This window comes from Sus scrofa, chromosome 10 (assembly GCF_054392235.1).
Source record: "Sus scrofa isolate SSC_HxYL_T2T_F1_AM1 chromosome 10, Sscrofa_HxYL_maternal_Yorkshire_Landrace_v2.0, whole genome shotgun sequence".
NCBI classification, from domain to species: domain Eukaryota; kingdom Metazoa; phylum Chordata; class Mammalia; order Artiodactyla; family Suidae; genus Sus; species Sus scrofa.
This window is the reverse complement of record NC_139392.1, coordinates 51,502,617-51,514,962: the sequence shown is the minus strand read 5'-3', so window position 1 is coordinate 51,514,962 and position 12,346 is coordinate 51,502,617. Positions and strand designations below refer to the sequence as shown.

The window sequence follows — 12,346 nt, the reverse complement described above, 5'->3', positions numbered from 1 at the left end:
CTTATATGACAGAATCCTGGTAAAACCCCTGGACTTGGGGCTGCAGGGAGCATCCTGAACTGGCTGTAGCTCAGCTGTGCTGTCATACAGGCTTCTGGGGAACAAGGTGATGTTTGCAGGTCTCGCCTTGGACAGGGGGAGTTGGTGCCTGGTTCCTCCTAGACCCTGGCCCATTAGATTCCAGATCAGCTGATTTTCATTGGGATCCTTAACTGTAAGGAAGCGTAACCCACAGCAGCTTCTCAGACTTCTGTGAGCTCTTTGAGAGAATCCCTGAACACAAGGGTGGGTTGGGGGCCCTCAAACATCCAGTCCCATAAGTGGCTATAGTTCTAAGGTGCTGAGTTACAGGCCAGGGTGGGGAAACTGACATCTGGATTAATCTACCAGAACATGAGTTTCCTTTATAACAGTAAAAAATGTCAATCCATAAACAATAGTCAAAAACCACACAAAGGAAGTCTGGATTCCATTGCACCCACAGTAACCAAGGAACAGGGCAAGTGCCTTGGCTGTGAGCACGTGTCCTGTCCCCAGGTGGCTTTATTGCAGGGACAACCCTCAGGCAGGCAACAGGATCCCATATACTTCCCATCTGTGCTGCAGAGAACAGCTGCCAACCCCCTGGGTCAAGAGAGACAGTGCTGGGCAGGGTCCTGTGTTCCCCGTGGATAAGCTCTCAAGGGACTTGTTCTGTGAGTGAGAAGCAAAGTGAGGAGCTGCCTGGGACTCCTGAGGTAGGTGTTCTTCACTCACACACACCGGGCACCTGGTTCCCACCAGCCACCCCCTGCGGGGGTCTGGGCCACAGGCTCCTTCTGAGATGCCTCCAGCCCTGGCCTGATCTGATTCACAGAAGAAAGGCCAGGGTGTCACACCAATTACTTCTCTCTCCCATTTTGCTGCTGACGGTGGCCACCAGGAAACCACACAGAGCCAGTCCTGCAGAAGGGGTGCCAGATACAGATGCCACAGAAACACCATCTCAGGCCATGGAAAGCAGACTTGACTTGTGGTTGCTTGGGTGGGGGCAGGGGGGAATGAATGGGATGGACAGGGAGTTTGGGGTTGGTAGATGAAAACTGTTACATTTAGAATGGATAAGCAGTGAGGTCCTATAGTATAGCACAATCTTGTGGGATAGAACAAGATGGAAAATAGTAAGAAAAAAAAGAATGGGTCACTTGGCCGTACAACTGAAATTGAAGGAACACTGCAAATCAACCATACTTCAATGCAAAATTAAAAATAAAAAAGAAACACCATATCCCCATTGGCCTGTCCAGGGTGCTGACAGGGATGCCAGGATGGCTGGGCTGCCTCTCAGGTCAGAGCTAGGGGCAGGCAGGGGACAGTGGCCTGAGTGATACTGGCCTGAAGTCTGCATCACACCTGGGCTGTATCACACTTGTCTATGGGGATTCAACTTAAGGAAGCCCAAGTCACTTACCCAAAGGGTCTTGAAAGGGGGTTGGGGGGAGCCTCAGGATTATCTCTAAATTCCACAAGGAAGAAAGATCCAGAAAGGGGAGAGTCTGCCAATGCCCCCCCACCCCAACTAGACCTACCAAGCCACCACAAGGCATTTCAGATTAGTGCTGTGTGTTGTGCATTACTGTGCTGGGTGGTAGGGAGCAGCCAAATCTTCAGGGTCTCTCAGGGCAGTGGGGGTGTCCACAGGACCACGTCCAGAGTCATTTCCCATGGCTGCTGCAGATATGAGGGCTGAGGGAGCTGCCACCAGGGAAGAAGGGCCCCGACAGCATGAGGGTCCAGCAAGCCTCTTGCCCCCAACCTAGGGGACCCACATCCAACTTCTGCCCATGTCCCCCCAAGCCTGTGTGGGGACCTCAGTGTCTCCCAAAGTGATCACTCCATGAATGCATGAAGGAAACATAACAAATGACTGCAAAACAGCTGGCAGGCCACGTGCACTGTGGGGTGTCTTTACCAGCACAGTGGGGGAAGGGCATCAATGCCAAGCTTTCTGCCTTTTCTTTCCTTAACATGCTGCTGAGTAGCTTTGCAGAACCTCCTCCCCACTGCTGGTCTCCACTTTGGAAGATGTCCCAGCAGACAACCATGCTCATGAGAAAGATCCCTCTGGCTTCAACTTCATTCCAGCCTCACAGTGGCTGGCTGTTGCCTCTGTGTTTGTTTAATTATTACTTTGGATCCATTTTGTGACTGTGATAGAGCTCCTATTAGCTGACCCTCTTCCTCTAAAAACATCCAGGGGCGAAAAAGAATGTACAGGTGTGTATAACTGAATCACTCCTCTGAACAGCAGAAACCAATACAACACTGTCAATCAAACAGACTGCAATTAAATTAAAAAAAAAATCACCCAGGGAGAATAGCCCTTAGAAGGCAAATATACAACTGCCATTCAAGTGAAAGGAATAAATATAAAATAGAAAAGAAGTGTAAATATTTAGAAAAAGTGGCATCAAGCTGCCCTGCCCCACATCCCAACCTGTGTGCCTTTGATGGGTAAACTGCATTATTTTCACACCCATGGCTATGGAACCACAGCAAAATTACGTAGCTTGGCTCCTGTGCTTCCCAAATACCAGCTTGCTACCTAGGCAAACAGGTGATAATTGGTAATCTAATAAAAACATCAACAGTAAAAAAGGGGAAAGAAAGAAAATAAAGGGATGATTTGTATTCAAACACTCAATTTTATTTCCAACAGTTTGAGACAGGAAAAATCTCACACACCAGCAGGGTGATAGGTTTATTCTGGTGAATTCCATTCTCTCTGACTTCTCCCTTGTTCTGTCCAAGGAGAGGTGAAGGCAGCAAGGTCATGACTGCCTGCAGAGCTATGAAGCCACACAACAGAATGCCTTTGAGCAAAATGACCACTGGACCACAGGACAACAGGCCAGCATCAGTGAGACCCTCTCCGTCAGATGTGTCCATGGATTTTAAACCAGCAGTGAGCTCTGGTCACCAGGCTCTTAACTGGGTTGCCTCAACACAGCCCCTTGTCTTCTGCCAGGGGACATACACAGGGACACACACCCTCTGGGATTATAGCTCTTGGGTCTGCCCAGCCCACCATGTTGGGGGAAGGGGGAAGATGCTGACAAAATTGCAGGCAGGGCTGTGGGCCCATGTTCAGATGTGCATTCTTCACAAAAGACTCATCAGATCCTCTGATGGGACGGAGACCTCCAAAAGTGAGGAACAGCTGGTATCCATAGCTTCTGAGGGAACTTTCAGAAGCAAGCCTTGGTCCTATGTGTCCCCAGAGGCTTTGGTTGTTAAAACCATCCCCTGGGAATGTGTGGTTAATGCCCAGCATCACCACCCTAGAAAATTCCTGGTTTGGCCCCATGATTATTTTCCGTTTGAAACAGACACACATACACATACATTCACATTACTATAACTTTACTTATATTCACTCTCACCTAAATGCTTTTAATTACCAGGTAGCTGCACCTATAAGCCTCAGTAAAGCTGCCCACACACTGAGACTGGGTCCTAAATGACTCCTGCCCTGGACCTGGACCAAACCCACAAAAGGGAGATCCAGGGTCTCCAGCAGAAGTGCCTTTCCTCCCTGGAGGATGGGGGTCACTGGACATGGGACGAGTTGTGTCTCCAACATATGGGGTCACCCCTGCTTAGTGGAGAGATTCAAGAGACAGGTGGGCCTCTTTCCATAACAAAGCAGCCTGAGTGGGCAGGACAATCTCGGCTTTGGGATCCCAGGACCAGATGGGCCTTGGGCTGGTCACTGCTTTAAAACATGCTTTCTGGAATACCACTCAGCCATAAAAAGAACAAAACAATGCCATTTGAAGCAATATGGATGCAACTAATAATTCTCATACAAAGCGAAGCACGTCAGAAAGAGAAAGACAAATACCATGTGATACCACTTCTACGTGGAATCTAAAATATGGCACAAATGAACCAATATGCAAAACAGAAAGACTCTCAGACATAGAGAACAGACTTGTGGTTGCCAAGGAGGAGGGGGGCTGGAGAAGGAATGGATGGGAAATTTGAGGTTAAGAGATGCAAACTATTACATTTACAATGAGTAGATAATAAGTTCCTACTACACAGCACAGGCAAATATAGCCAATTTCCTGGGATAGACTCTGATGGAAAAGAGTATAGAAAAGAATATATATATATATAACTGAGTCATTTTGCTGTATAGCAAAAATTGGCCCATTATAAATCAACTAAATTTTAATATTTACTTTAATATAAATAAATCAATCTATCTTTCTCAAACTTACATCAAACATGCCCCCCAAAATGCTTTCTGACAGGAGGCAACTGAATACCCACATTCATGGCAGCATTAGTCACAACAGCCAAAAGTCAGAAGCAACAGAACAACAAATATGGTCCATCCATATACAATGGAAGATTATTTAGCCTTAAAAAGAAGAAAATTCTGTCTCTCTTTTTTCTTTGTCTTTTTTTAAAGCCACGCCTGACTTAAAAAAGAAAAAACAAGTTCCCTGGCTAGGGGTTAGGAGTCTATTGGGAGATGCAGCTGCAGGCCTACACCACAGCCACAGAAATACTGCATCTGAGCTGCATCTGTAACCTACACTGCAGCTTGCAACAATGCCAAATCCTCAACCCAGTGCGTGAGGCCAGGGATTGAACCTGAATCCTCGTGGATACTATATCAGGTTCTTAACCTGATGAGCCACAACAGGAACTCCAAGAAGGAAATTATGACACTGGTTACAACATGGATGAACCTCAAGGACATTAGCTCAGTGAAATAATCCAGACACAAAAACACAAATCCTATAAGTTCCCACTCACATGAGGTCCATAGAGGAGTCATATTCATTGAAACAGGAAGCAGATGGTAGGGCCCAGGGGCTGGGAAGGGGGTGGGGCAGTGAGTGTTGAATGGGGACAGACCATAAGTTTGGGAAGATGAAAAAGTTCTGGAAGTGGATGGAGGTGATGGCTTCCCAACAAGGTGAAGGAAATTAAGCTGACTGAGCTGCGCACTTAAAATGATTAATGCAATAAACTGTATGGTACATACACCTGAGCACAACTTTTAAAATGGTAAGTGCAAAAACTGTTGTCACATCAACTTCCATTACATACTTCACTTATCATTTATGACTTCCCTCCCCTCCTTCATGTCTTTACTCAAGTTCCACCTTCTCAGGGGGTCCACCCTGACCACCTATGTAAAACCATACCCACCCCTCATTCCCAGACCACTAACCCAGCTCTCCTTTCTTCCTGGACCACACAGATGCCTCTTCATTATTGCTCTTATTGTGTCTCCTCTGGCTAGAATCAAAACCGAGGAAGGAACTAATGAAACTGAGGGTGAAAATTCATTAAAAAGAATATAAAAAAAATAAAGAAAAATCAATGAGACCCAAAATTTGTTCTTTGAAGGTCAATTAAAAAAAAAAAACCTCTTAACTAGAAGGATTGGAGGTGGGGGGGAAATACTAAAATCATCAAACCCAGAAATGGAGAGAGGGTGCTGCTACCAGCCTCACAGGAATACAAAGGAATGCTATGAACAATTGTGTGACAATTAATTAGAAGGTTTAGGAAAATGGACAGATTTCAGTGAGATGAAAACCAACTTGTGTGACTCAAGAAGAAACAGAAGATCAGACATGTTCATAGCAAGGAGACAAGTGAGTTAACAAATTCAGAACTTCACGGAGTTCCCATCATGGCACAGCAGAAACAAATCCTACTAGGAACCATGAGGTTATGGGTTTGATCCCTGGCTTTGCTCAGTGGGTTAAGGATCTGGCATTGCCATGAGCTGTGGTGTAGGTCGCAGACATAGCTTGGATTCTGTGTCGCTGTGACTGTGGCATAGACTGGCAGCTGCAGCTCCAATTAGTAGAAGAATGAATAAAGAAGATATGGTCCATATATACTGTGGAACATTACTCAGCCATGAAAAGAATGAAGTACTGCCATTTGAAGCCACATGGATGGACCGAGAGATGATCATACTAAGTGATGTCAGAATGAGAAAGACAAATGCTATATAATATCACTTCTACACTACTGGAATCTAAAATATGACACAAGTGAACCTGCCTGAAACTGAAGTGGTCTCAGACATAGAGAACAGATTTGTGGTTGCCAAGGGGGAGGGGGGAGGACATGTGATAAAGTGGGATTTCAGTGTTAGGAGATGCAAACTATTGTATACAGGATGGATAAACAACAAAGTCCTACTGTATAGCACAGGGAACTATCAATATCCTATGATAGACCATAATGGAAAATAATATGAAAAAGAATGTGTGCGTGTGTGTGTGTGTGTGTGTGTGTAGAGAATCATGTTGTGGTACACCTGAATCTAACATAGCACTGTAAATCAACAATACTTCAACCTAAAAAAGAATTTATATTAATTCATCACAAACTTTCCCCCAAAAATAGAGAATACTTCCTAATATTTTCATGAGGCTTGCATTACTGCAATACCATCCCAAAAAAACTACAGACCCCTAACTCTTATGCACATACACACAAAGAGCTCAGCAAAATATCAGAAAACAGAATTCAGAAGCATATAAAAAGGGTTATAAACCATGACTAAATGGGACTTATCACAAGAATGTAAAATTGGGTTAACATGGAAAAATCAATTAATGTAAGATATCTTCTTAACAGAATAAAGGACAAAAAAGCAGCAGATTATCTCAGTGGAAGCTGAAAAATCATTTGACAATATCCAAAGGCGCTTCATGATAAAAACCTCTTAATAAGAGTTCTCCAGCTGCTCAGGAGGTTAAGGACCTGACATTATCACTGCTGTGGCTCGGGTTGCAGATGTGGCATGGTTTCAATCCCTGGCCTAGGAAATCTGCATGCTGTGGGCGTGGCCCCAAAACCAAAACCAAATCAAATCAAAAAACAAACAAGCACAGTCAACAAAGACTAGGCTTGAATATCATCAACCTAATAAAGGGCATCCATAAGAAACCCACAGCTAACATCCTCCCTAAGGGTGAAAGGCTGGAGGCTTCCCCAGATACTAGGAACCAGATATGGATGCATTTTCTCACCATTTCTATTCAACATTGTACACAGACTTCCTGCTGTGCTGTGGTGCAGTGGGTTAAGAACCTGACTGCAGCAGCTCAGGTCACTGTGGATGCGAGGGTTCAATCACAAGCCCAGCATACTAGGTTAAAAGGTCCAGCATTGCTGCAGCTTCAGCTTAGGTCACAGTTGAGGCTTGGATTCAGTCCTTGGCCTGGGAACTTCCATATGTCATAGATGCAGCTATTAAACAGAAACAAAAATAAACAAAAAACACTTTACAAAGGATTCTAGCCAGAGCAATTAGACAATGAAGTGCAGGCACCCAGATTAGAAAGGAGAAGTGTGGAAACTTCTCTCCTGGGTAATAAACACCTTCCCAGTGGCTGCCCTGGCCCCCCATCCTGCCTCTGTCCCCCAGTCCTTTTGGAGGTAGACAGCCCCCTGCTATCAGAAACCAGCCTCTCTGCCTTATAATATTGCCAAAGGAACTGCCTGGCTCCACAGTTGTCACTCCCCACCCCATCCATTTAGCTTTTGGTGACAGGAAAGCAGGGAAGCCTCTGAACTCTTGGAAACCAAGAACATTCACCCCATGTTTGGGAAATCATTAACCCCACACATCAGGCTCACTGCAACCAGCTTCAGGAACTCCATCTCCAGCTTCATCGGGGCTCCATGTTCACAAAATAATCTGTTTCTTTGCCCCACCCCCACTCCCCAAGTGCCAGCTTTGCAAACATCCCACAGTCATCTTCGTGGATGTAAATTCACATGCCACCTGCCAGGAACTGAATCCCAGGGGCCAGCGGCAGGGAGATGCCAGGCCTGAGTGAAAACACTCTGCTGGCCTGGCTCTGAAGCCTCATGGTGAGGCAAAGAAAGTATAGGTCAGCGGCCTGACTGGTTTTGCAACTTCTAAGAGCTGAATACACAAGCTGAGGGGAAATCTGGAACCACTGATGCCTTCCAGCCACCCTCCAGAACTCATGGGATGTAGAGAAGCAAGGTCCCTTCCTGGGGACCTTTGTGGTTGGAGACAAGGGCCCCATATGCAACACCAGAAAATGCCTACCCCAGCTTGCCAGACCCCTGCCAATGATGGTGTAGACAAAGAACAGTACATCAGAATTGGAAAGGAGGCAGAACAGGGAGAGGGCAGAAAAAATCCCAGACAGGAGTTGCCATGCCATGTGCTTTTAGGGGGCCAGCCAGCAGGCAGAAGTGCCTCTTCTGCTCCTCACACAGTCCTCCTCATCCCCAGGGTAAGGGGTCCCAGGTTGAATTTTCTTTTTTCTTTTCTTTTGTTTTTTCTTTTTAGGGCTGCACCCACTGCGTAGGGAAGTTCTCAGGCTAGGGGTAGAATCAGACCTGCAGCTGCTGGCTTAGGCCACAGCTACAGTAATGCAGAATCCAAGCCACATCTGTAACCTACACCACAGCTCATGGCAATGCCTGGATACTTAACCCTCTAAGAGAGGCCAGGGTTTGAAACCATGTCTTCAGGGATACTAGTCAGATTCATTACTGCTGAGCCACATGGGAACTCCTCAGGCTGAATTTTCTTTTCCCTCCTCCAGGGCTGCCTTCAGCTCTTCTCAGGCTGTGTGACTGTCCCCCTGGGCCCTAGGCCTCCTGGAACCCAATCTGGCAGGCCACAGTCCCCCCTGCCCCATCCTGCACTTCCTCTGGCTCAAGCCACACCATGGGTCCATCAGAGCCCCCAAGAAAGGGTCCTGGCTGTCCCCAGGCTACTCCCCACCTGGGCTGGGATTATGGGCTCTGTTTCTCATTTTTCCACACAGCCCTGGGAGGAACCCTGAGTGAGGACACTTTGGAGCAGGAGGCCCATCCACAGGGTCCTGGCCATGCAAAGCAGGCAGGTTGCATCCAGTGTCACTGTACCTAGGTGTCACCACTGTCCCCAGGAGAGAATCACCTTCCAGAACCTTGGGGGTGGGGCTGAATCTCACCCACATCTCTCTCCTCCCCTGCAGGGGGCTTCAAACAGGGGTGCAGGGACCCTTTCAAAGGGGCACAGGCTAAAGGGGATGAGTCTTTCCTGAAATCCCTGAAAGCCTGGGATCCCCCATTTCCCATCAGCTCCTCACCAACCCTAGGATCTTTTACCTACTGAAGGACTTCCAGCCCCTCTGCATCCTAGGGGAAGGGACTCCTGGACACCAAAGGGGGAACTTCAAATAAGGCTTTAATCCAAATACTGAAATCACCCACCACCCCATCACTAGGAGATGGATTTCCAGGAACAGTTTCCTTTTTCCATTTCTAAAAATCCATAATGTATTCATAGTGTTTGACCACAGGACTTTCTCAATCCAGACATGATTTTTTAAAAAACACTTAGTGACTTGAGGTCACAGAAAATTTTTTAAATCAATTTATGTATATTTTCCCTGCACAGAAATATGCTTGACTTATTCATAAAAGACCCACAAGCATAAAAAATGTACCACATCAGGATAAAACCCCTCAGGGAAGTATCAAACCAACAAGAAAACAATGAGCAGCCCCTAAAGGCCCTCCAGGGACCTGCCAAGGAAAGGTGGGAGTCCAGTTGCAATTTAAAGTTAGGGAACAGTTACTTTCCAAATGTCAATAAGTACCTCACAGACCAGGTTCTACATCTTTGACAAATCTTTAAACCCTGACAGAGCACATTTTTAGAGGTTGGCTTGAAAATGTATGCAAAGTCTAGGAAAATGGTTAATGGAGGGAGCTGAGGTGGGAATAAAGAAGTCAAGGGTGCAATTCAGTGCTCTTGTGGGTATGTGTACTTCTCATATGAAAATGTTGCAGAAAATGTGCAAGAGGACAGACAGGTTTTTAAAAAACATTTAGGGAGTTGACAGAAAAAAAAACTGGGAAGGGGGGGAGATACCTGCTCCAGCAAGGCAGGGCCACTGTGGTGTGCAGTGATTATCCACCTGAGGATGCCCCCACGTAAGGCTTCCAAATCAGGCCTTTTATTCTGATTTTTCAGCTGTGCCTGCAGCATGCAGAAGTTCTGGAGCCAGGGGTCAAGCCCACACCAAAACAGCAGTGACACTGCCAGATCCTTAACCCAAGGAGCCACCCACCAGCCAGGAACCACCAAACCCCACAGCAAGGTCCATGCTGGCAGCAAGGTCCACCCTAGCACCCGCACCCTCTTATCACTCAAGGCAAGATCCATGACGTCCCCAGAGGCCTATGAACCGCAGCGGGGACCTCCATCCATTTCCCAGCACCCTCTGAACCAGGGCAGGGAGGCCCTCTCTGGGGGGGCCGGGGGGGGGGGGGACCTGCTCCAAAGTTCTGGCAGCCCCAGCTCAGACTGCCAGTGTGTAGGGGGTGTCTCCAGGCACACCGCACCAGGGACATCCTACCAAGGCCCTTGGTTCTCAGGCTGCTTGGGGTGGGGGGGGGGGGCGCTGCACAGAAGGGAGGACAGATGGCACGGTGAAAGTTGCCAGGGAAACTTTAGCAACTGGAGCTGGCTGATGCCAGCCTCCTGCCTAATTCACAGGAAGCGGCGGCAGGCGAGGGGCGTGGCTCACCAGCAACAGCAGCCCCCCCCACCCCGCCCCGCCGCCCCAGTCTGGCAGAGGTCTGGCACCCGGTGTGGGTTCTACTGGACCCCAGAGACAAGGGGGTCCACCGGAGACCCCAGGGCCTGGGCCATGTGCACTGGCGCCTGGCCTCAGGAAGCCTGCTGCTTCTTCCCCATACACCTGGAATGCAGGCTCTGAATGCTGGTAGCAACGCTGTCTCCCAGGACCTTGTGGCCGCTGCAAGGGTCTCCCTCCCCGCACGCCCCCTGGTGGTCACTTCTGAGTCCACCCGCAGACCTCAGAGCCCACATACCCAGGCCAAGAGGCGGATCTAGGGCTAGGAGACCCCAGGCAGAAGGTGGATATAGGTCCATCTTCATTGCCCCATAGGAAGGCGCTAGAGGTGAGGGGGGTTCAAACCCGAGGAGGACGAAGGGATGCTCCTGTGCTCTGCCCCTACACTGACTCCAAAGCATTTTAAAGGGGTCCATACTCCAAAAAGAAATGGGGGGGCGGGGGCGGGGAGGGTATGTCTCTAAAAAGAAGTGACCCGCCCCCAACCAGGCCGCCAAGAACCCTTCCCCCCCCACACCCCGTTCCCCCCCCCCCGTCCTCAGCCTTTGGGCCCCTGGGGGGCGCTCTACTGTCCTTCCCAGCAGCGCGGGGTGCCCTCGCCACCCCTGCCCCGCACCCTCAGCGCTCCACACCCCAGCCACTGCCCTACCTGGCTCAGGTGTAGCTGGAAGCCTGTGGAGTCTGGGCGCTTCGGGACCCCCAGGAGAGGGCCAGCATCTGCTCGCACCCGTCTTGGCCTCTGGAGCCTGAGAGGCCCAGCGCCTAGCCTGGCGGGAGGTCTGGAGCCGCTGCTGCAGCTCAGCTGTCTGGGTCGGGGGTGCGGGGTGGGGACGCCACGCCCCTCCCCTCGCCGCAGCGGGTCTGGGAGCTCCCAGCAGGGGTGCCTTGGCTGTTCCTCCCCTCAGCAGGGCACTGGCAGTTGGGAATGGAGAGGGAGGGGGAGAGGTCCTCTTCCGGCCAAAGTGCCCGCATGCGCAGCAGGCCAGGATCGCCGCCCTTGCCGGCATCCACGGACACCTTTCCACCTGGCCCCAGGCCAGCTCCCACCTGCAGAAGAGAGGTTGGAACTGGATCATCTTATATTGTTTTGATCCTATCAATGAATAATGCACTAACTTCTTTCTTTGGGGAGATTAAAAAGAGAACAACAGATGTTTGTGAATATATTTATACTAAAGGACTATATTAGATCAATTTGACCAGAAATGGAAGTTGTAATGATGACAGAAAAATGGCAGGAGCCTTAATACCATCAAGATGGACTAATTTAACTGTCTTTCTGGTCTGTGTTTTGGTTTTAAGACATATTTCATAAAAACGTATGTCTAAATTTTTCAGTCACAGAGAAATCATGTCCTTTACATAAGGGGAAAATCAAAATGACAGACAATATTTAACATTGGTTAGGATGTGGAAGAGTCAGACCACTCACTCACTGAAAATGTGAAAGATGAAGTATGGATTTGCATACTTCTCTGGAAAGCAGTACAATGATATTTAGTAAATTTATATTTTATAAAGTGTACATATACATTTTCAAAGCCCAGTCTTTACACAAGGTAAATGAGTGTGTACCTCTAACAAAAGACATGTAAAATTACTAGCATTACTAGTTAGCATTATTGGTAGTACAAAAGAGGAAAAAAAATACTGCACTGTCTATTAACATTAAAGTGGATTAATAAATA

General features: G+C 48.1%; 1 protein-coding gene across 6 annotated transcripts in view; it reads right to left on the bottom strand.

Moving 5' to 3' along the window:
- Positions 1-11,585, bottom strand: part of LOC110258480 (protein FAM240B-like) — a 135,199-nt gene extending 123,614 nt beyond the window's left edge. For 4 of the 6 annotated variants that reach the window (XM_084979668.1, XM_084979670.1, XM_084979669.1 and 1 more), the window contains exon 1: positions 11,308-11,585. The gene's annotated coding sequence lies outside the window, so the exon portion shown is untranslated. The remainder of the gene's footprint in view (positions 1-11,307) is intronic. The other 2 variants (XM_084979674.1, XM_084979676.1) reach the window with 1 other exon arrangement.
- Positions 11,586-12,346: the final 761 nt, after the last annotated feature.